Source organism: Saccopteryx leptura, chromosome 3, assembly GCF_036850995.1.
Source record: "Saccopteryx leptura isolate mSacLep1 chromosome 3, mSacLep1_pri_phased_curated, whole genome shotgun sequence".
Taxonomy (NCBI): domain Eukaryota; kingdom Metazoa; phylum Chordata; class Mammalia; order Chiroptera; family Emballonuridae; genus Saccopteryx; species Saccopteryx leptura.
Genome location: NC_089505.1, coordinates 289,859,391 through 289,880,607, shown reverse-complemented (window position 1 = coordinate 289,880,607; position 21,217 = coordinate 289,859,391). Strand labels below are relative to the sequence as shown.

Genomic DNA, 21,217 nt, shown 5'->3' with positions numbered 1-21,217 from the left:
CTCTGTAAAAACAAACAAACAAACAAACAAAAAACATTAACTAATTAATTAATTTTAAAAATCATGCTCTCATGGAGCTTACATTCCAGTGCGGAGACATGTAAAATAATAAACAAAAGATATACAGTACTGCCACATCATACTAGCTTCATGAAGAAAATTGGGCAATAGGAGACAGGAATGACCACTGTTCTAGTTAGGGTTAGACTAGACCTATCTAGGGAGTGGCCCTGGTGGGAAGAAGTGAGAGAGAGAGCCAGGCACACACATCCAGAGGGAGCACATTCCAGACAGAACAGCAAAGATCCTGAGGGGAACGAGCAAGGAATGCTCTCGGAATAGAAATAGTCATTGGGGTTGGCTCAGATAAATAAGGCAGGGGAGGGAGGGGAGGTGGATGGAAAAGAGGCAGGAACCAAATGAAGGAAGCCATGCAGCCCTAGTGTAATTTATTCTTGCTATGATGGGAAGCTAGAAGAGAGAACCAATTTATATTTTTTAAAAGTTCACTCTGGCAGCTCCACAGGGAATTGGCTGTAGGAAGCCGTTATGGGTTTCCAAAAGGAATGTTGCAGTCCTAACCCCAGGACCTCAGAATGTGATCTTGTTTGGAAATAGGGCCATTGCAGATGTCATCAGTTAGGGTGGTCATACTGGAGTGGGGTGGTCCTTCGATCCAAAATGACTGGTGTCCTTATGAGAAGAGAAGAGATAACAGGCACAGGAGGGGAGAAGGCCGTGTGACCACAGAGGCTGAGCCAGAAGTGCTGTAATTGCCAGCCTGGGAACTAACTCCAAGGCTTTGCCAGCAAACCACTGGGAGTGGGGGCAGAGGCACAGAACAGACTCTCACAGCCTCAGAAGGAATCAGCCTTGCCAACACCTTGATCTTGGACATCTAACCTCCAGGACTCTGAGACAATAAATTCGTATGATTTTAAGCCACCCAGTTTGTGGTCCTTGGTAACAGGAGCTCTAGCAAACTAATGCAGAGGGAAGGATGAGAAGCAGGGAAGGCGAGGAGGCTATCGTGTTAATTAAAGGGAGTGATGATGGAGGCTGGGACCATGACCTTGCAGGCACTTAGGTGTCAGCTGTCACAGAGCTCTCATTCTTTTTTTAATTTCTATTTATTGATTTTAGTGAGAGAGGAAGGGAGAGAGAGTACAGATATTCCTGTATGTGTCCTGACAAGGAATCGAACTGGCAACCTCTGCGCTTCGGGATGATGCTCTAATCCACTGAGCTATCCCGCCAGGGCAGAGCTTTCATTCTTATGGGAAAGACTGACAATGAGTAAACAAATAAATAAGCTAATTGCAACATGAGAAACTGAATACAATGTAAACTCAACCTTTACAATGATTATAATTCCCTTCACCTCTAAAATCTTTAGTTAATGGAAAAGTTACTTTTTATCTATTGAGTCTAACTTTTCACTTAAAACACTTCATAAATATTTTTTATCATAAAAGCACAATTTGTAAAAATTCAAACAATACAGAGGTATAATAAGGAAAAGGTCATCTGTCTCTTGGCACTCACAATCATCCTCTCTGAAGTAACCCAATTTAATACATATAGTTTACTCTTTTTTGATCAAACACACACTTATACTCATATATGGGGTAGAGAGTTTTCACACATATAAAAAATAAGAACATGTTGTAGGACTTATTCTACAGCTTGCTTTATCACTTATTTACAGTTTAAAATATTTTATTAAAAATAAAGGCAAGCCTGGCCAGGTGGTGGTGCAGTGGATAGAGCATCGGACTGGGACGTGGAGGACCCAGATTCAAGGCCCCGAGGTTGCCAGCTTGAGCACAGGCTCATCTGGTTTGAGCAAGGCTCACCAGTTTGAGCCCAAGGTCGCTGGCTTGAACAAAGGGTCACTGGCTCAGCTGTAGCCTCCCGCCCCCGCCCCCAGTCAAGTCATATATGAGAAAGCAATCAATGAACAACTAAGGTGCTGCAATGAAGAATTGATGCTTCTCATCTCTCTCCCTTCCTGTCTGTCTGTCCCTATCTGTCCCTCTCTCTGACTCTCTTTCTCTGTCACAAAAAATAAATAAATAAATAAAGGTAAGAACCCAGGCTCAGTAGCTCAGTTGGTTACAGCATCATCCTTATATGCCAGGGTTGTGGGTTCAATCCCCAGTCAGGGCATACACAAGAATCAACCAATGAATGCATAAATAGTGGAACAACAAATCGATGTTTTTATATCTCTCTCTCCCTCTTCCTCTCTCTCTAAAATCAATCAATAAATAAAAATTAAAAACAAAGGCAAGAAATCCTCCTTTTTCTGCTGGAGTCAGTCCTGTAGTGTACAAAGTCCCGGAGGTGCACTCTTTCCCTGGTACTTTGGAACTAAGTTAAACAAATGGGAATATGGGTTCATGTGCTCAGATACAAGGACCCATTCGCAGGTCGTATATAAAGGTCAGGAATCCCAAAGTCCTGGGCATATAGGTAGTGAGGACTGGGGCAACAGCTAAGACTGACCCATGTGTTGCTATATGGCTGCCATGTAAGAAAAATAGAATTCTATAGCATCAGAGCTATATAGATCCTAGAAGACCATTCCAGTTTAGCTATCAGAAAAATGAGGCCCAGCCTGACCTGTGGTGGCCCAGTAGATAAAGTGATGACCTGGAACAGAGGTCACAGGTTCGAAACCCTGGGTTTACCTGGTCCAGGCACATATGGGAGTTGATGCTTCCTGCTCCTCCACCCCTTCTCTCTCTCTCCTCTCAAAAATGAATATGTAAAATTTTTTTTTAAAAAAAAAAAGGAGAAAAAGAAGAAGAAAACTGAGGCTCAGAGAAGGAAATATCACAGTTAGGAACCTGATTTTAAATTGTAATCTCCTTGGCCCTGGCCGGTTGGCTCAGCGGTAGAGTGTCGGCCTAGCGTGCGGAGGACCCTGGTTCGATTCCCGGCCAGGGCACACAGGAGAAGCGCCCATTTGCTTCTCCACCCCTCCACCGCACTTTCCTCTCTGTCTCTCTCTTCCCCTCCCGCAGCCAAGGCTCCATTGGAGCAAAGATGGCCCGGGCGCTGGGGATGGCTCTGTGGCCTCTGCCTCAGGCGCTAGAGTGGCTCTGGTCGCAACATGGCGACGCCCAGGATGGGCAGAGCGTCGCCCCCTGGTGGGCGTGCCGGGTGGATCCCGGTCAGGCGCATGCGGGAGTCTGTCTGACTGTCTCTCCCTGTTTCCAGCTTCAGAAAAATGAAAAAAAAAAAATTGTAATCTCCTTGCCTGACCAGGCAGTGGCACAGTGGATAGAGCGTTAGGCTGGGATGCTGAGGACCCAGGCTCAAAACCCCAAGGTGGCCAGCTTGAGTGCGGACTCACCACATTGAGTGTGGGGGTCATAGGCTTAAGCATGGGATCACAGACATGACCCCCTGTTTGCTGGCTTGAGCAAGGGGACACTGGCTTGGCTGGAGCCCCCTGGTCAGGGCACATATGAGAAAGCAATCAATGAACAACTAAAGTGCCACAACTATGAGTTGATGCTTCTCATCTCTCTCCCTTCCTGTCTCTCTCTCTCTCTCTCTCCAAAAAAATACAAATAAAATTAAAAAAAATTGCAATCTCCTTAAGGACAGGGGTCATTTCTACTTAAATCAATAAAGTCATTTTGAGGAAATGGGTCAGTCAGTACAGGGACCCTGAAATCTCATCTCTTAGCATCTGTTTTGTTAGTTTTGTATTTGTCTAACGGGATAATAATTATGGACAAAGAAGAAAACGGGTGTGACACATTCCATATGTTCCCACTGGCCTGATTATCAGCCTCATAGCCTCTTTAAATGACAGCACCTGGGCCTTATCCACAGGACCCTTCTGCATTTTGGCCAAGTCAGCTACAGTGCCAGAATTTTTCATTAGGTCACTGTTTTGCCCCTCACCATGTAGACTGTCTGAGCTGCAGCCGCAGAGGTGTCCCTAACTCAGGGGTCCCAGCCCCACAGAGCCAGCCGCAGAGCCACGGCTCAGCCCCAGTGTGCACCACGGGGGTGGGGGTTCTCTTCCTCAACCACATAAACGAGAAGGAGTAGCCACTGTGTCACATTCTGATGCAAATGACAGTCTAAAATGTGTGTTCTGCACCCCAGATTCTATAGTCTTTGAACAGAAGCGATGTCGCTGCTGATCTGGGTTTGAGCGGGAGGGCAGGGCCCAGACCTGGGGGCACCAGGAGGCTGCCCATTTGAACTGATTTTGCAAATCCAGGTAGGGCTTCATTCCTTGTTCAAAAATTGGAAGTCTTCTAACCATAAAAAGGGTGATAAATTTGAAGGGTCTGGGGCCAGCTGTTGGGAAGCCATTCATAGGAGAAGCAGGTGTGTCCTTGGCCTCCGTTCCATGGAGGGACAGGAGCGATTCTGAGCGGAGGCCCAGAGCTCAAGGCCTCCTCTTCTCCAAGCCTGGGGCAAGGTGCATGCGGGAGGGTCCTGTAAGAAGGAGTCCCACAGCACTGCTTCCTATGGGCCTGAAATCCCGTAGGTGATTACTGACCTACATAGAATAAGGCCTGGTCTCTTGTGAATAAATGCACATCCCTGTGGAGGGTGCTCAGCTGTTCACCCTCCTAATTAGGTGGCCACCCATCCTCTCCCAGCCGATGGCAAAGCAGAGGGCCAGGGTCTGCATACTGCCTGGCTGCCACGGTCTGGGTCAGAGGTAGATGGAAAAAGATGCATCCAATGCCTGACCTGTGGTGGCGCAGTGACTATAATGTCAACCTGGAATGCTGAGGTTGCCGGTTCAAAACCCCAGGCTTGCCCGGTCAAGGCACATATGAGAAACAACTGTGAGTTGATGCTTCCCTCTCCTCCCACACCCCTATCTCTCTCTCTCTCTCAAATCAATAAATAAAATCTTTAAAGAAAAGAAAAAAATTGAATGATTTAAAAAATAAAGAGGCCCTGGCCGGTTGGCTCAGTGGTAGAGCGTCGGCCTGGTGTGCGGGGGACCAGGTTTGATTCCCGGCCAGGGCACATAGGAGAAGCGCCCATTTGCTTCTCCACCCCCTCCCCTCCTTCCTCTCTGTCTCTCTCTTCCCCTCCCGCAGCCGAGGCTCCATTGGAGCAAAGATGGCCCGGGCGCTGGGGATGGCTCCTTGGCCTCTGCCCCAGGCGCTAGAGTGGCTCTGGTTGCAGCAGAGCGACACCCTGGAGGGGCAGAGCATCGCCCCCTGGTGGGCAGAGCATCGCCCCTGGTGGCCGTGCCGGGTGGATCCCGGTCGGGCGCATGCGGGAGTCTGTCTGTCTCTCCCCGTTTCCAGCTTCAAAAAGAAGAAGAAAAAAAAAAAAGATGTGACCAACACAACACAACAGGGACTTCACGAAGCTACCTCATCCCATTTGAACAAATGTCTTGTTTTCATGTGGTGCTGTCCTCCATTTTGGCATGTCGAGGACCTTTTGTGAAATAAGGACAACAAAAGATGATATTTTTAAAGCTATCGCCTCAGTGTCAGCCTTCCTCCATTGTACTTTCATGAAATTTTATTAATCCATTTAATACAAAGGGTTAGGAACTTCTGGCATAAACACAGCCAACAGTGACTAAGCTGTACCTGCCTGTGAATGCCTGGTGCGCTGGCAGATAGAGGGAAGAGAGAAGGTCCCTCATGGGGAGAGGACACAGTGGGTAAGAGAGGATGACAGAGGGGACAGGCTCTCCTGGTGGACAGTTGGGATGAGTTCAGGATAAGAAAATAGGTCATGTTCCCACTGTCCGGCCCAGCAGCTGACACCACGTGAGTGGTTCTTGCAGGGGGCTGTTTTATTGTCTCACTGAGCACGTTGACAAGTGCACTTCCCCACCTCACTGTCACAGCAGACAGACCCTGGGAGAAACGGCGCTGTGTGAGCCCCCCACCCCCCGTACTGATGATACCAGCTGCAGGGTTTCTTCAAATCTTCCCTGAAAGAAGACGTGCTCACCCACTGTGCACTTTCAGATGGGGTCACACTGGCTCCTGTCCCAGCCCCGCAGGCCAGGACAGGAAGGAGTTGGCCACCACGATCCGTATCATGCTGTTCACCCAGAATGTTTAGGAAATGGAAGTGACCAACAAGCCACCACAATCCCTGCTGCAGAATAACACCCGTTTCCATGGACACCTGGCCTCGGAGTCCTCTTCATCTGGGCAGCTGCACATTTGGAGCCTGTGAAACCAAAATGCAGAGTGTGTGCTTGTGTGAATGTGTGTCTGTGTGCACAGGTGCACGCTCGTGCCCTATAGACCAAGTTTGCAGTAGAGGGGGAGTCCAAGGTCGCTCTGCAAGGTGTGTCCTTGCAGTGACATTTAGCCAGGCCCATTTCCCAGCTTCTTCCAGCCTGGCAGGGACACAGAGAGCCACATGGTGGCCACAGCTGCTGGAAGACAGCGCTCCTGGCCCGCGGGCGGTGGCTGGCTGCCCGCTCCCAGTCTCAGGGATGTTTGGTGGTCTCCTCTGGCTGTCGCTCCAGTCTGGGAGGGACCTGAATGTCTCAGAAGCTCACTAACCACCTAATTCATTCTGCATATGCTCTTGCTGGTTGGCATAGCCACCAATTAGTCCCAGGTGTGACCTGGTTAGAAGTGGAGGTTGGAAACCCCAAGGTCACTCATACGCATAAGCAGTTTCAGTTGTTCGAATTTGACTATTTCGTTTCAAAAGCAGTTGCATTTGTTGAAATCTGTGCACATTGGCTTCAGCATTACTAGCTAGGTAGATCTTCTGGTTGACTTTTTTTTTTTACAGGGACAGAGAGAGTCAGAGAGAGGGATAGATAGGGACAGACAGACAGGAATGGAGAGAGATGAGAAGCATCAATCATCAGTTTTTCGTTGCGACACCTTAGTTGTTCATTGATTGATTTCTCATATGTGCCTTGACCACGGGCCTTCAGCAGACCGAGTAACCCCTTGCTTGAGCCAGCGACCTTGGGTCCAAGCTGGTGAGCCTTGCTCAAATCAGATGAGCCCGCACTCAAGCTGGCGACCTTGGGGTCTCAAACCTGGGTCCTCTGCATCCCAGTCCAATGCTCTATCCACTGCGCCACTGCCTGGCCAGGCTTCAGGTTGACTCTTTATATTTTCTCTTTAATTTAGTTTGTCATATAATAAGGTAGACACTTGGGTAAAAGTTACAATAACTGAATCATTGACACCTCAAAAACATGAACTTTTCTTATGTTTAGGTTATTTTTCAATTAGAGGTTTGGAAACGGGGGGCAATTTCACTCCAAGTTATTTTTTTAAGACTTTAATTTTTTTTTTTTTTTTTTGTATTTTTCTGAAGCTGGAAACAGGGAGGCAGTCAGACAGACTCCCTCATGCGCCGGACCGGGATCCACCCAGCACGCCCACCAGGGGGCGATGCTCTGCCCATCCGGGGCGTCGCTCTGTCGCGACCAGAGCCACTCTAGCGCCTGGGGCAGAGGCCAAGGAGCCATCCCCAGCGCCCGGGCCATCTTTTGCTCCAATGGAGCCTCAGCTGCGAGAGGAGAAGAGAGAGACAGAGAGGAAGGAGAGGGGGAGGGGTGGGGAAGCAGATGGGCGCCTCTCCTGTGTGCCCTGGCCGGGAATCGAACCCGGGACTTCCGCATGCCAGGCTGACGCTCTACCACTGAGCCAAGTGGCCAGGGCCAAGACTTTAATTATTCATTTTAGAGAAAAGGAGAGGGAGCAGCAGGAAGCATCAACTCCCATATGTGCCTTGACCAGACAAGCCCAGGGTTTCAAACTGGTAACCTCAGCGTTCCAGGTTGATGTTTTATCCACTGTGCCACCACAGGTCTGGTCAAGTTATTTTATCAATAAGAAAACAACAACCAGCTTTTTAAAAAATTATAAAAGGATCTTTGATATCAGGTAAAAGATAGATACTTAACTTCCCCTGGCTCAAGCAGGAAGAAATATTAATATACCAGCTTATGTAACAGGAAAGATTGAGCCTCCTGCAGGCACAGCTGGTTCAGGGGTTCTAGCAGCAACATCTCTCCACTCATGAGTCCCTGACAGTCTTTGTGGTTTGGACTGCTTCTCCTCTGCTATAACCACAGTCAATAGAGATGGCAGAAAAAAAACCAAACAGTTAATCAAAGAAAAAATTTCCTCTGACTCATGATCACAAAGTAAGACAGAGCTGCCCTTCATCCTGCAGGTTGGAAAGAGCAAAGGAATGTCTGACCCACTGGGATCCTGGGCACACTGACTCGGGGTCCTCGGTGGGGTGAGGAGGAGGGGCCAGCTGGCATCTCACACAGACTCCTGGGCTGAGGAGGAAACCAGAGAAGACTCACAGTTTCACCAGGACCACCAGTGCTGTGGGTGCAGCTTTGTCTTGGTGAAAGCTTTTCCAGCAAAGATACCAGCATCTGGCATTGAAGGTTTCAAGGGCGGTCAAGACATGGACAAACACTCACCAAACTGAAATTTACAAAAATAGATGCTACACCAGTGATTAGACTTATTGTAGCCCATTGGAGAGGAGAGACCAACACATTTGATATTACTAGTATTGGGCATAATGTGGAAAGATAGGTGTTTGAGTAAATCTATCCTGGAGCACAGTGTTTGGAGCCCAAATACCTAACAGTTCTTTAAATGAACATATACTGGATTTCAGAAATTTCACTTCTGAGAATTCTGCTCAAACCGAGCTGTCTCCCCCAGAGTCCATTGTACAGATGGACACATCCCCATGAGTGTAAACAAACACATGCATTTGGATGTTTGTTTAAGTATTATTGGAAATTTTAAAACTTTGGGAGAAATTTAGCCTGACTGGTGGTGATACAATGGATAGAGTGTCGACCCTGAATGCTGAGATGCCTGGTTTGAAAACCCAAGGTCACGAGCTTGACTGCAGGTTGTCGACTTGAGCATGGGGTCAGTGGCTTGAGTGCAGAATCATTTACATGATCCCAGGGTTGCTGGCTTGAGCCCAAAGGTCACTGGCTTGAAGCCCAAGGTTGTTGGCTTGAGCAAGAGTCACTGGCTCAGCTTGAGCGCCCACCCCCATCAAGGCATGTATGAGAAGCAATCAACAACTGAAGTGAAGCAACTATGAGTTGATGCTTCTCATCTCTCTCCTCCCCCCTTTTTCTGTTCCTCTCTCTCTCTCTCTCTCTCTTTCCTTCTGTCAAAAGGAAAGAAAGGAAGGATGGGAGGGAGGGATGGAGGGAGGGAGAAATCTAAATATCCATCAATAGATGGCATGTTAAATTACTTGTAGTATGTACATACAATCACATCACGAAAAGAATAATTCTTTAGTACTGATATGAAAACATTCACAGTATAAATTATAGATAAACATGATGCTGAATAACAAGAAATAATTTATGTTTTATAATTTTCAAAAAGCGTGTGTGTGTGTGTGTGTGTGTGTGTGTGTGACACAGAGTCAGATAGACAGAGACACAGAGAGAGAAACAGTCACGTGAAAGAGAGACAGAGAGACCGAGTCAGAGAGAAAGAGAATGTTGAGGACTGGCTGAGACAGACAGTGAGATGGCCCATAATTTATTTAATCCGTGAGCTGCTTTCTAGTCCTCATTATTTTGAACAACCACTTAGACGTATCTGAAAATGCACATGTGGGCACATGGCCATCATCTCTGGAGGATGAAATCTCAGCAGGTGTTTGGCTGGTCTAAGGCTGGGACCATTTATCAGGCATTGAATGTAGTTTGTCAAATTTCCCCAGAGAATGTGGACCATTTAACACTTGAACATAAGAGCACTGTGTCCTTTCTCACCTCAAAACATCGACTATTACAACTAAAAAGCAAAGCCTTCAATTACACAATGGCATCCTGCTAATGGACTCGAGCCTTATGTTAGCACTGCTTGTTTGTGATAATAGGAGTCTCCCTTTTTTAGAAAAATTTGAACAGCTTTATTAAGTAACAATTGACATAGAAAGAGCCACATTCGTAAAGTGCACAATTTGACTCATTCTAACTTTTGTGTACACTTGTGAGGCCACTACCACGGTCAGGACAGTGAGTGTGTTCATCATTCCAAAGTGTCCTATACTCCTGGGATTCCTCCCTCTGCCCCTCCTCCCCTCTGTATCCCCCCTCAACAACTCACTTATCTTCTGTTCATTTAGGCAGACTTGGATCTTTTAAGTGTTATATACATGGACTCTTTCATTCTGCCTAGTGACTTAGAGTGAGACTCAGTCCCTTTCACAGCTGAGTGGCCCTCTGCTCCATGGTTCAACCACATTTCAGTGTCTACTTGTTGGTGGCTGTTTGGGTTGTTTCGAGGTTTGGGCTATTACAGGTAAGTTGCTATGAACATTTACAGCTAAGTCTTGGTAAAGATATATATTTCCTTATCTCTTGAGGAAATACCTAAGAATATAATATCATGTATATAATAGGTCTCTGCTTGACATTTCAAGAAACTGACACGCTGTTTCCCCGAGTTGTTGTACTGTTTCTCATCCCCACCAGCAGTGATGGGGAGTTCCAGGCCCTCCAAAGCCTTGCCAACACTTGCCGTGGTCAGTTCTCATAATGTTACCCTCCCTAATAAGTATACTGTGTTACCTCATCATGGTTCTGCTATGGGAAGTTCATCTTTAATTGGCATTTATGGTTTTGTGAATGTGGGTTATTTGTGAAAATACAGTATACAAATGCTTTAGTCAAGTCCCGATATCCCCCACATTCCCTTTATCTTGGAACGTGGTGATCCTGTTAGAAAGAGCTATAGTCTGTGGGGAAGGTGTTTTCTTTGTTCATTATGTTTTAATAAATTTTTTTTTGTTTTATTTAACCATTTTTAGAGAGGAGAGAGAGAGAGAGAGAGAGAAAGGAGAGAGGAGCAGGAAGCATCAGCTCCCATATGTGCCTTGATCAAGCAAGCCCGGGGGGGAGTGGTGGCTGCCTGACCTGTGGTGGCGCAGTGGATAAAGCGTCGACCTGGAAATGCTGAGGTCGCCGGTTCAAAACCCTGGGCTTGCCTGGTCAAAGCACATATGGGAGTTGATGCTTCCTGCTCCTGCCCCCCTTCTCTCCTCTCTCTCTCTCCCGCTCTCTCTTCCTTTCTAAAATGAATTTAAAAAAATTAAAAAAAAAAAAAGACCGGGGTTTCAGACTGGTGACTTCAGTGTTTGAGGTCAACGCTTTGTCCCCTATGCCACCACAGGTCAGGCTGTTCATTGTGTTTTAGATAATGCTTGCTATATCTCCCAGGTTCCATGGGTAGAATTCTGTTTCAATAAAATTGATAAGCATGACCAGGTGATGGTACAGTGGATAGAGCGTCAGACTGGGACGCAGAGGACCCAGGTTCAATATCCCGAGGTCGCTAGCTTGAGTGCGGGCTCACCCAGCTTAAGTGTGGTATCACCAGCTTGAGAGTGGGGTTGCTGGCTTGAGAGTGGGATCATAGACATGACCCCATGGTCGCTGGCTTGAGCCTAAGGTCGCTGCCTTGAACTCAAGGTTTCTGGCTTGAGCCCAAGGTCACTAGCTTGAGCAAGGGGTCACTGGCTTGGCTGGAGCCCCTTGTTCAAGGCACATATGAGAAGCAATCAATGAGTAACTAAGGTGCTGCAACTATGAGTTGATGCTTCTCATCTCTCTCCCTTCCTGTCTGTCCTTATCTGTCCCTCTCGCTAACTCTCTCTGTCTCTGTCAAATAAATAAATAAATAAATAAAATTGATAAGAAATAAAATATTGCAATATTATATTTAAACTTTGTTAAAATGGGAAACATTATATTTAAGTGTTATCAAGCAGAATCTGTTCCATATGCAAAGATGGTATCTGTAACACTGAATTTCTTTTTAAATTTTTAAAAATGTATTTAGAGAGTGAGAGGAAGGGAGAGAAGGAGAGAGAAAGAAACATCAATTTATTGTTCTACTTATTTATGCTTGCATGTGCCCTGACTGGGGCTTGAATCCGCAACCTCAGGGTATCTGCCCAACACTCTAACCAACTGAGCAACACTGCCAGGGCAACACTGAATTTCTTATATCATAGGATGTGCAGGAGGTGGGATACATGTTTGCAGAGGATGCTGCACAGTCCAGATTGCAGGTATCTAGAAATTCAAACTTATTCCTGCTATACCTATTACTAGACACATGCAAACACACACACACACACACACACACACACACACAGTCTAATAGAACGCAGGACCCCTCAGCTGAGGAGGGGTTGGAGGGCTTCCCCAGGAAGATGGGTAGATGCTGACAGAGACCATGGGAGGCAAGTGTGGGTCTCCAAAGGTCATGTCACCTGCTCACAGTCACATACAGGATGTCGCAGCCCAGGTACGTTTGTACCTTACACAGCATCCACTCTATCCAGGGGGAACTCTGTGAGCAAGAGCAGCATGAACACTCAAGAGAGGTGTGTCACGCTACTCATGATAGGCGTGCCATATGAGTCATCACAGAGAGGACCCGTCAGCAGGGCTCCAGGCCTGCAGTGAGCAGCCCCCGTGGCGTGGGGACAGAACACAGCGGGAGGCACAGCTCTGTCCTTTCTCTCCCCTTCCACCATGTCATGGCAGTGAGTGATCATCGTCTTTCCTTTACCCCCAAAATGAGCCTTTCCTGTGAGAACAGCTTCCTTGATATCTTGGGAATCACGCAGTATAAAGAAGTCCTGGTCTGGGTCCCACACAGGCCAGCTGTGTGGAGACAAGCCCTTCCCCAGGGATAACAAATACTCCAGGGTCGACACGTCAAAGTTTGGAGGGGTGAGTGTTATCCCCAGATGCTCATGTGAAGGCTGAGTGGCCAAGACCCCAGGACCTGAGCCTGGTGAGGGATCAGATGGATGGTGAGGGTTTGACACGCAGACTTCCAACAGTTCAGACATGGATGTGTATGAACTTGCCATCTGCCCAGGTGGTCTGGTGAGCCACCCCTTTGCTGATGTCCTTCATGCCAGGTGTGCTCACCCTGGGGCCCAGGCTTCCCTCCAGGCCACCATGCACATCCCCGATCCGGGCTGTCACTGCTGTGGATCCGGTCAGGCCTAGAAGTCCATCACCAGCCTAGGCATTGTAGGGACACACAGTAGGTGCTCAGCGCAGGGGGGAGGGAGAGTTATCTCTACACATCAGAAAAGATGGTTTATGTATAAAAAAAAAATCTCACACGAGCCAATTACTTAAATATAATAAAAACAACCAAAACAGTTTTTATAGTCATTAGATTAGCTGCTGAGGGTTCCCCCATCCCCCTACTTCCTCAGGACACCTGCACACTGAGTGGTGGAGGAGGTTCTAACTTTAGAACCCCAGGCCCATGCTATACTGGGAGCCTTGCCTCAGCACGCAGCTGGGTCAGCGGCACCAGGCAGACAGGTGGGCAGTTAAGGAAAAGGAAGTTGAGGTCACCCTGCAGTTACCCTGGGCTTTAGCCGGCAATATGTGGTTGGAGGAGAGGAATTCAAACCTGGAGCACAGCAGGGGAGGTGATTTTTTAAAAATTTCTGTGAGCCTCCTTGGCCTCTGCCCTAGGTGCTAGAGTGGCTCTGGTCGCGGCAAAGCGACGCCCTGGAGGGGCAGAGCATCGCCCCCTGGTGGGCAGAGCATCGCCCCTGGTGGGCGTGCCGGGTGGATCCCGGTCGGGCGCATGCGGGAGTCTGTCTGACTGTCTCTCCCCGTTTCCAGCTTCAGAAAAATACAGAAAAAAAATAAAAAAATTAAAAAATAAAAATTTCTGTGAGCCTTTGTCTGAATTTCTATGTCTGTGTCTAGCTGGTTGGTTGTGTATAACAGTATGCATGTGTGTGTGCATGTGTATGTATCTGACTGTGTGCCTGCCATCGTCCACAGGTGTGTGGCATATACAGTGAGTGTTTTATGTCTTCCTATGAGTGCAAGATTTGGAGGCCACCTATTCATAATACTAATAGCTGAAGTCATGAGGAAAATGCAAGAGGGGATCACCAGGGCCAGTGGGGAGAGCAGGGAGTGACAAAGATGGAGCCCTGGGAACAGAGTTTTAAAAATCAGGCAGAGAGAGACAGATGAACCAGATCGGGAGGGAGAGGGAGGAGGAGTGGACAAAAAAGGAGGAGCGCGTGGCATCTTGGGAGGAATGAATTTCAAGAAGGTTGTTGTCAGAGGTATCTAGTAGAGGTGAGACTGAGACGTGTCCATTGGATTTAGCCCCAGAGAAAGCTACAAGATTGGAGCGGATGGAAATGGGACTGCAGTGGGCTGTGGAGCTGAGCAGGTGTGAGTGGGTAAAGGTAGGAGTGTGGATAATTCTCTGAAAAGGGAGGGTAAGAAGTCAACAAACAGCCAGGAATTTTTCAGATAGGACTGAAAAATACAAGTCAGGAGGCAACCACCAGGGGGCAGCACGTGCAAGGAAGCGGAGCGCACAGGCACCGCACTGGGACACACACGGAGACCCAGACAGACGCGCGGAACCCAGGCAGAGACACCAGAACCCCCTCACAGGTATCAGAAGCAGTTCCCCTCCAGTCCCAGCTGATTTATGAAGGTCCCACCCCACAGATACTAATAGGCATTCAGACATATATACACACAGAGCATCGCAGAGGTTTGAAAAAACACCTAGGTAACTAATTCCGCCCTTAAAAAGAAGGAAATCTTGTTATTTGCAACAACATGGACAGCCTTGGAGGGCATGATGCTACATGAAGTAAACCAGGCAGAGACAGACAAATACTATATGAACTCATTTATATGTGAAATTTAAAATTTAAAAAAAAAAAAAAAAAAAAAAAAAACCTCGTAGAAAAGAGATCAGATTTGCGGGTGCTGGGAGTAGTGGAATGGGGAAGGTGGTCAAAAGACACAAAACTTCCAATTATAAGATGAATGAGTTCTAGGAATACAAGTACAGCATGATGACTGTCGTTAACACCTGTCGTAAAGTATATTTGAAAGTTGCTAAGGGGGGCGGGCCGGGGACATAGTGCTTGGGGCTCAGCGCCCAGACCCTCCGGCAAACAAAACAAGTTGCGGATAGCCGCCGCTGGACTAGGCAGGCGGGCCACTCACCCTCATCCCGCTCAGCGGGCTCGGCTGCTCCGGCCGCGGCTGCTGCAGCCGCGGGTACAGGCAAGTCCAGAAGACAACTAGCTCCAGGAGGTTCCCACCATCAGCAAACCACCCAAGATGAACCCAGTCTTCAGCTTCAGCTTCCTCTGGCGGCTGGAGACTCCGCCTAGCGCAGCCGCCGCCACCGCCCTCCTTCCTGTCCCGGCCGCTTTGGCTGCAGCCCTCTCTGCTGCCCGCCCTTTCCAGCTCCAGATCCGACCTTCCCCCGCGCTCTTCCCTCCGCCCGCTCCCCGCACTCCTCCCCGCAATTCTCCCCACTCTCCGCGGAGCTTGGATAGACTGTGCGCCTCGCTCTCCCAAGTTTCCTGTCTACCTGCCCCCTTCTAGATGCGCAGTTCCCTTCTCTTCCCTACTGCCCACAAGAACCTCCTTGCCAATCCCGTTACCTTGTAACAGAGGCTTTCTTTCCCCAGGTCTGGCTCTTAGCCTTTGCCCCGAGCTCAGCCTTTAAAGCTTTACTATAATTACGAGCCATAAGCTGGGCCTTTAAACCGGTGCCCCGCAGGATTCCCCAGCCCCTACTCCTCTCCCTCCCGTGGTCCTGGAGCTGCTCCGGCTGCCCTTCCTCTCTTACACCCACCGCCTGAGCCCCGGTCTGGACTCACTGGAAGCAAACTAGGATGTCGGGGCTACCATTCAAGCAGCCGCAGCTGCATGTGGCTGATTTAAGGGCTGGGAGGATTTTTTTCTTATTGATTGTTCTTCCTTTTCCACACGGTTCCTTAAGGGGGTGGATTTGTCACCGAAAAGTCCAGGTGAGATGTGATGTACAGATATCACTGAACTGGAGGAGCTCACGTGGAAAGCTAGTATTTCACTTACTCTTGCGTTAATTACAAGAAAGCCAATTTTATGCTAGTAAACAATTATCAACCTTGTTCGTGGACTGGTAAATTTCTATTTTGAGGACCTGATTTTTGCCACCTGATGGAGGTTTCTTGATTTCTGTTTTTCAAACGCATTTTCTACCAAAGACATAAATAACATAGGAAAGGATATTGACAAATGTTTGACCAAATGCCTCATCCTGAGTCAATAATTTTTGTGCCCATATCTCCCAATAAAGATGGGATACACTTTACGGTATCGCCCAGTGTATGTAATTACGTTATTAGTATAACATACCTTACTTATCCTAAACTGCCTAAGCCTAATCTAAGCTGAACAGAATGTTTAATATCCTAAATTTTAAGGTGATAAAAGTTGATCCTTTTCCCTAATATTATTTTATATATATATATATGTTTTGTTGTTGTTGTTGTTGTTGTTGTTTTTTGTATTTTTCGGAAGCTAGAAACCGGGAGAGACAGACAGACTCCCGCATGCGCCCCACCGGGATCCACCAGGGGGCGACGCTCTGCCCACCAGGGAGCGATGCTCTGCCCCTCCGGGGCGTCACTCTGCCTCGAACAGAGCCACTCTAGCGCCTGGGGCAGAGGCCAAGGAGCCATCCCCAGCGCCCCGGGCCATCTTTGCTCCAATGGAGCCTCAGCTGCGGCTGCGGGAGGGGAAGAGAGAGACAGAGAGGAAGGAGAGGGGGAGGGGTGGAGAAGCAGATGGGTGCTTCTCCTGTGTGCCCTGGCCAGGAATCGAACCTGGGACTCCTGCACACCAGGCCGACGCTCTACCACTGAGCCAACCGGCCAGGGCCTCATTAGTTTTTCATTGCGCGTTGCAACACCTTAGTTGTTCATTGATTGTTTTCTCATATGTGCCTTGACCACAGACCTTCAGCAGACTAAGTAACCCCTTGCTCGAGCCAGCGACCTTGGGTTCAAGCCAGTGAGCTTTTGCTCAAACCAGATGAGCCCGCGCTCAAGCTGGCGACCTCGGGGTCTCGAACCTGGGTTTTCCGCATCCCAGTCCGACACTCTATCCACTGTGCCACCGCCCGGTCAGGCTCAAAGATTTAAATGTAAAAATTGAACCATAAAAGCATGAGAAGAAAGCATAAATACATTTCTTTTGTAAAGTATGATACTGATTCCATAAACTATAAAGGGAAAGATTAATTTGATTTTAAAAAGCATAAAGCTTCTTCCAAGCAAAAATACAAAAAGTCGGCCAATTGGAAGAGCTGTAGCCAGGTGTCCATCCCCTTGGCTTCAGGTCCCCACAGCCACTGAAGCCCACTGTCTCACCGCGTCCGAAATAGCGCTGTCACATCCTCATTGCCACTCATGGTGTCTGTGGTGTGTATGAGTAACACGAACAGCAGCATGGAAACCTACAGCATCCTCAGGAAGAAAGGGTTCAGTGTCAGGTCTTTCGGAACTGGGTCTCGCATGAAGCCCCCAGGCCTGGCACCCAACCTTCTCATGATTTCCGATTTCTCATTGACATATAAACATGTACGACAACCTTCTCAGGAAAGACAGAGAAGGCTACAGCAGGAATAGACTCTTACACATCTTGGGAAGAAATGAAAGAATCAAGCCCCAGCCCAAGAGTTTTCAAGAGCTCAGTGATGTCATCTTTACCTGTGAGGAAGGGGTCTGTGACAGAGTGGTGGTGGATCTGTGTGCCAGAGACCTTCCAGCCTGTGCCTGCGATCAACATGGATGTGGAAGACACCCTGGAGGGCACCGCTCTTGGGGCTTTCCTCATCTGGGAGCTGTGCCAGGGAGGACTTGGAAGAGGGTCTGGGTACGCTGCTCCTGGCAGCGGAGACGAAAGCAGGGGTGCTTTCTTCACGCGGTCTGCTTCTGCCGAAGATCTTGCCTGGTTTTGGTCCCTTGGTCGGTGTGCTAGCAGGAGAGATATGAGCAATTAAAGCATTTGATGAGAAGTGAGGAGAAGACCCACTAACAGTCATGAAGCACTCTGAATGTGGAGGACGTTCTGGGTACTAGACGCAGAGGAAGAAATGCGATGCTCACAGTGCTCCGCACGGAAGTTACCGTCATGGTCCAGCTGAGCAAATAAAGCTCAGTATGGAGTGTGCTGGACAGGCGTTTTGTGTAAGTGTTGATCACATAAAAAAAGAACATTGTCACCTGACCTATGCTGGCTCAGTGGATAAAGCATCGACCTGGGATGCTGAGATTGCTGGTTCGAAACCCCAGGTTTGCCTGGTCGAGGCACATATGAGAAGCAACTACTATGAGTTCATACTTCCCACTCCTCCACCCTTTCTCTTTTCCACTCTCTAAAATCAATAAATAAAATCTTTTTTTTTTTTAAAAAAAAGAACATTGTCTAATTCATCACTTTGAAACAAATTCCTTTTGCTCCTCTTATATGGGATATTAATTAGAAACATTTTTCTTTATCGAGAATTATATTACATTTTGAACTTATAAATGTCTTTACTTTTTGATTGTATGTCTTTTAATAATGACAACTTCAATACAAACCCAAGGTAGATAATGCAGTGAGTCATTAATAAAATCAAGGAATTATCCGTATAACTAATAGCTCATAAAATGAAATAAAATAATTTAATATAAAAATATACAGAAAGTCAAAAGACCAATGGAAAACTGGGAGATGTATTTGCAACAACATGAGACAATGTGCCAATTTCCTCAACTACGCAGAAATCGAACATGAACTCGGTTGAAAAAAAAGGCAAGACACATAGCAGAAAGAGAGATTCGTGTGGATAACAGGAAAATTAAAAGCTCAGCCTAACTCATCATTTTTTAAGTAAGTTACCATATTTTGCCTGTCAGAGTGATCTGGGGACATGCTGGGAAGTGGGAGGAGAAATGTCAGCCTGTGGGAAGAGAGGTCAGGGGCCCACAGGGACAGGCAATTGAGCGAGTGAGCGATTGGGCGATAGCTCCCCACGGTTCCCTGGTGCGTCCCAGTTGAGCCAGGACATCCTTCTAGGAATTGATTTCACAGCAGCATCATTGATAAGAGCAAATCACTAAGAAGAACTTGGCAATCCTTGGATATGGTGACAGGAAATAAACTCCAGCATCCACTTGCAAGTGAAAAATGCAAGGTAAGAAGTCTGGGCTGTTGGTTTTTTAAGGTTACAAACAGTACATACACACAGGTATCATGAGACATATACAGTATGTGCGATTTTGTACACACACATACATAAAAGCGTGTATATGCTTTGAAAGGTTTTGGAAGGATACAGAAGACACTCACTGACTCTAGGAAGTAGGCCTGGAGGTTGGGGGTTAGGCAGAGAGGGTTCTGCCTTTGACTTTTCACCTTATAGCCTCCTTCACTATTTGAATTTCTACCATGGGCACATATTGCTTTTGTAATGGTGTACCAAAACGTACTGTTGCTGCAGGTGGTGTTGAAGCTTGCTCAGGCTGCCATCAAGGGAACTGAGCATAGGGCCTGTGAGTGCCTGTGGATAGACATTTGTCCAGACGTGACATGACTGCTGAAATGGTGTCACGCAGCTGAAAAGAGATGGATGGATCCCAGGTTTGCTTAAAAAGCAACACTACCAGAAAGCGGGGAGACGCTCTGTGCCCCCACAGCCACCTCCACCCACCCCACAGCAGACACATTCCGTGTGCCTCTAAACTACAAGGTCTCTGAGGACAGAGACCACATCTATTTCATTCTCCGCCATTGGAACAGGGCCTGGAGGACCCCAGGAGGCTGGCAGGTACCAGCACTGGCTCGAAGAGCTCAGAACTTCAGAGCTGGGGACTCCCCGTGGGCTAATGCAGGAGAGGCCCAGAGCACGGGGGAGCCTAGGGATGACGCAGGGGCTGAGCTGGCTCTGTCCACCTATCCCAACTACACAGTCGCACAGGGATGGCCTCAGCACCTTGTGGGAGCCTGCTCCGCACCTGCTGAACGAGTATCTGAATGGGTACCACCTACTCCAGATCTGGACGGTATACTGACATGGACCCCTCCGCGTAGGTGCGCTGCCTACCTCTTCCACCACTTACTCCACCTGCCCAACCCTGATTCCTGCCCAGCAGGAAGCACAAAGGACTCTCCTGGGTGGACTTTGGTCCAGCAGGAAGGCTACTCAGACTCCCTCTGCACCCCTGAGCCCTGGCCCCCCACACTCCCTGCCCTGCCCTTTGTACTTGCAGCTTATGAGAAGTGATCCTTCTCTGGCCAGTCTTCCCACGAAGCCTTTCTCTAACCCTCAGCACCTGCAGGCCCCAAATCCATGGATCAGGGAGCCGCAGATTGGTCCTAGAAAACTCAGGCTAGAAGAGATGGCTTCTCAGAGAAGGCAACATCTGAGTTGAGTCTTGAAGCATGAAGAGGAATGACCTTCTCCCAGATTAGAATTAAGAGATGAGGATGTAGGCGTGCACAGGGAATGGGGGACCCGGCAAGCTTCTTGTGTTTTGGGACCAAGGACCTGACAGGACTGGGATAGGGACAGGCAGACTGTGCAATGTTCTAGGGACTTAGAGTGATAATAGTGACCTCATACCGCTCTGAACCCCCTGTGCCCTGGTGTGCTCCCTGCACCTGCTGCTTCTCATGCAGATGTCTGTGTGGCCTGTCTTCTCTACCAAACTGAGTTCCTCAGTGAAGGGCTGTGGCTCTCATCTCTGCCTGCGAGGCACATCCTAAGACAATACATGTTTGTTGACCTGAAAAAAAAAAAAGAATAATTGTAATCGTGGTTACACAACTATAAACATAGGTCCAAACTCAGTGAATTTCTTCTTAATATGGGCGAATGTTATTGTGAACTATACTACGGTAGAGCAGATAGGAGGAAGTATACGTGCTGTGCTTTGCAGGCGTTTTTCACGGCATCCATCTGCTCAACCCGGCAACAGCCCCATTTCACTGATGAAAAAACCGAGGTGTCCAGATCCTACAGAGGCCAACCTGGACCCCACCCTCGGCGCTTGTTGCTCACAACATATGAGCCAGAGGGACATTTCAAAGGATTGTAAACCAATCCTGGTTGGGCCAAAATACCCCAAAACAAACAAACAAAACAAACTAATATGCAGAGGTCACAGCTCCCTCTGCTGGTGCTAGTTGGTTCCCTTCTAATATCCGTGGACAAGGACAGTGGCAGCAACTGTCTACTGCTGTGACTCCTGCCACCCGCCCTGGGGAAGCTCCGCCCCTGAAGGAGAGGTTGGGTACGTGGGTTCTGTTCAGCGGGGGCTCCTCCGATCGGCCTGGGGACAGAAGGTGACATTCATTCTCCTGCCCCAC

At 48.0% G+C, this 21,217-nt stretch overlaps 1 pseudogene; it reads left to right on the top strand.

Moving 5' to 3' along the window:
- The first annotated feature begins 15,148 nt into the window (after positions 1–15,148).
- On the top strand, positions 15,149–17,842 carry LOC136398526 (RNA polymerase II subunit A C-terminal domain phosphatase SSU72 like protein 3-like; annotated as a pseudogene).
- Positions 17,843–21,217: the final 3,375 nt, after the last annotated feature.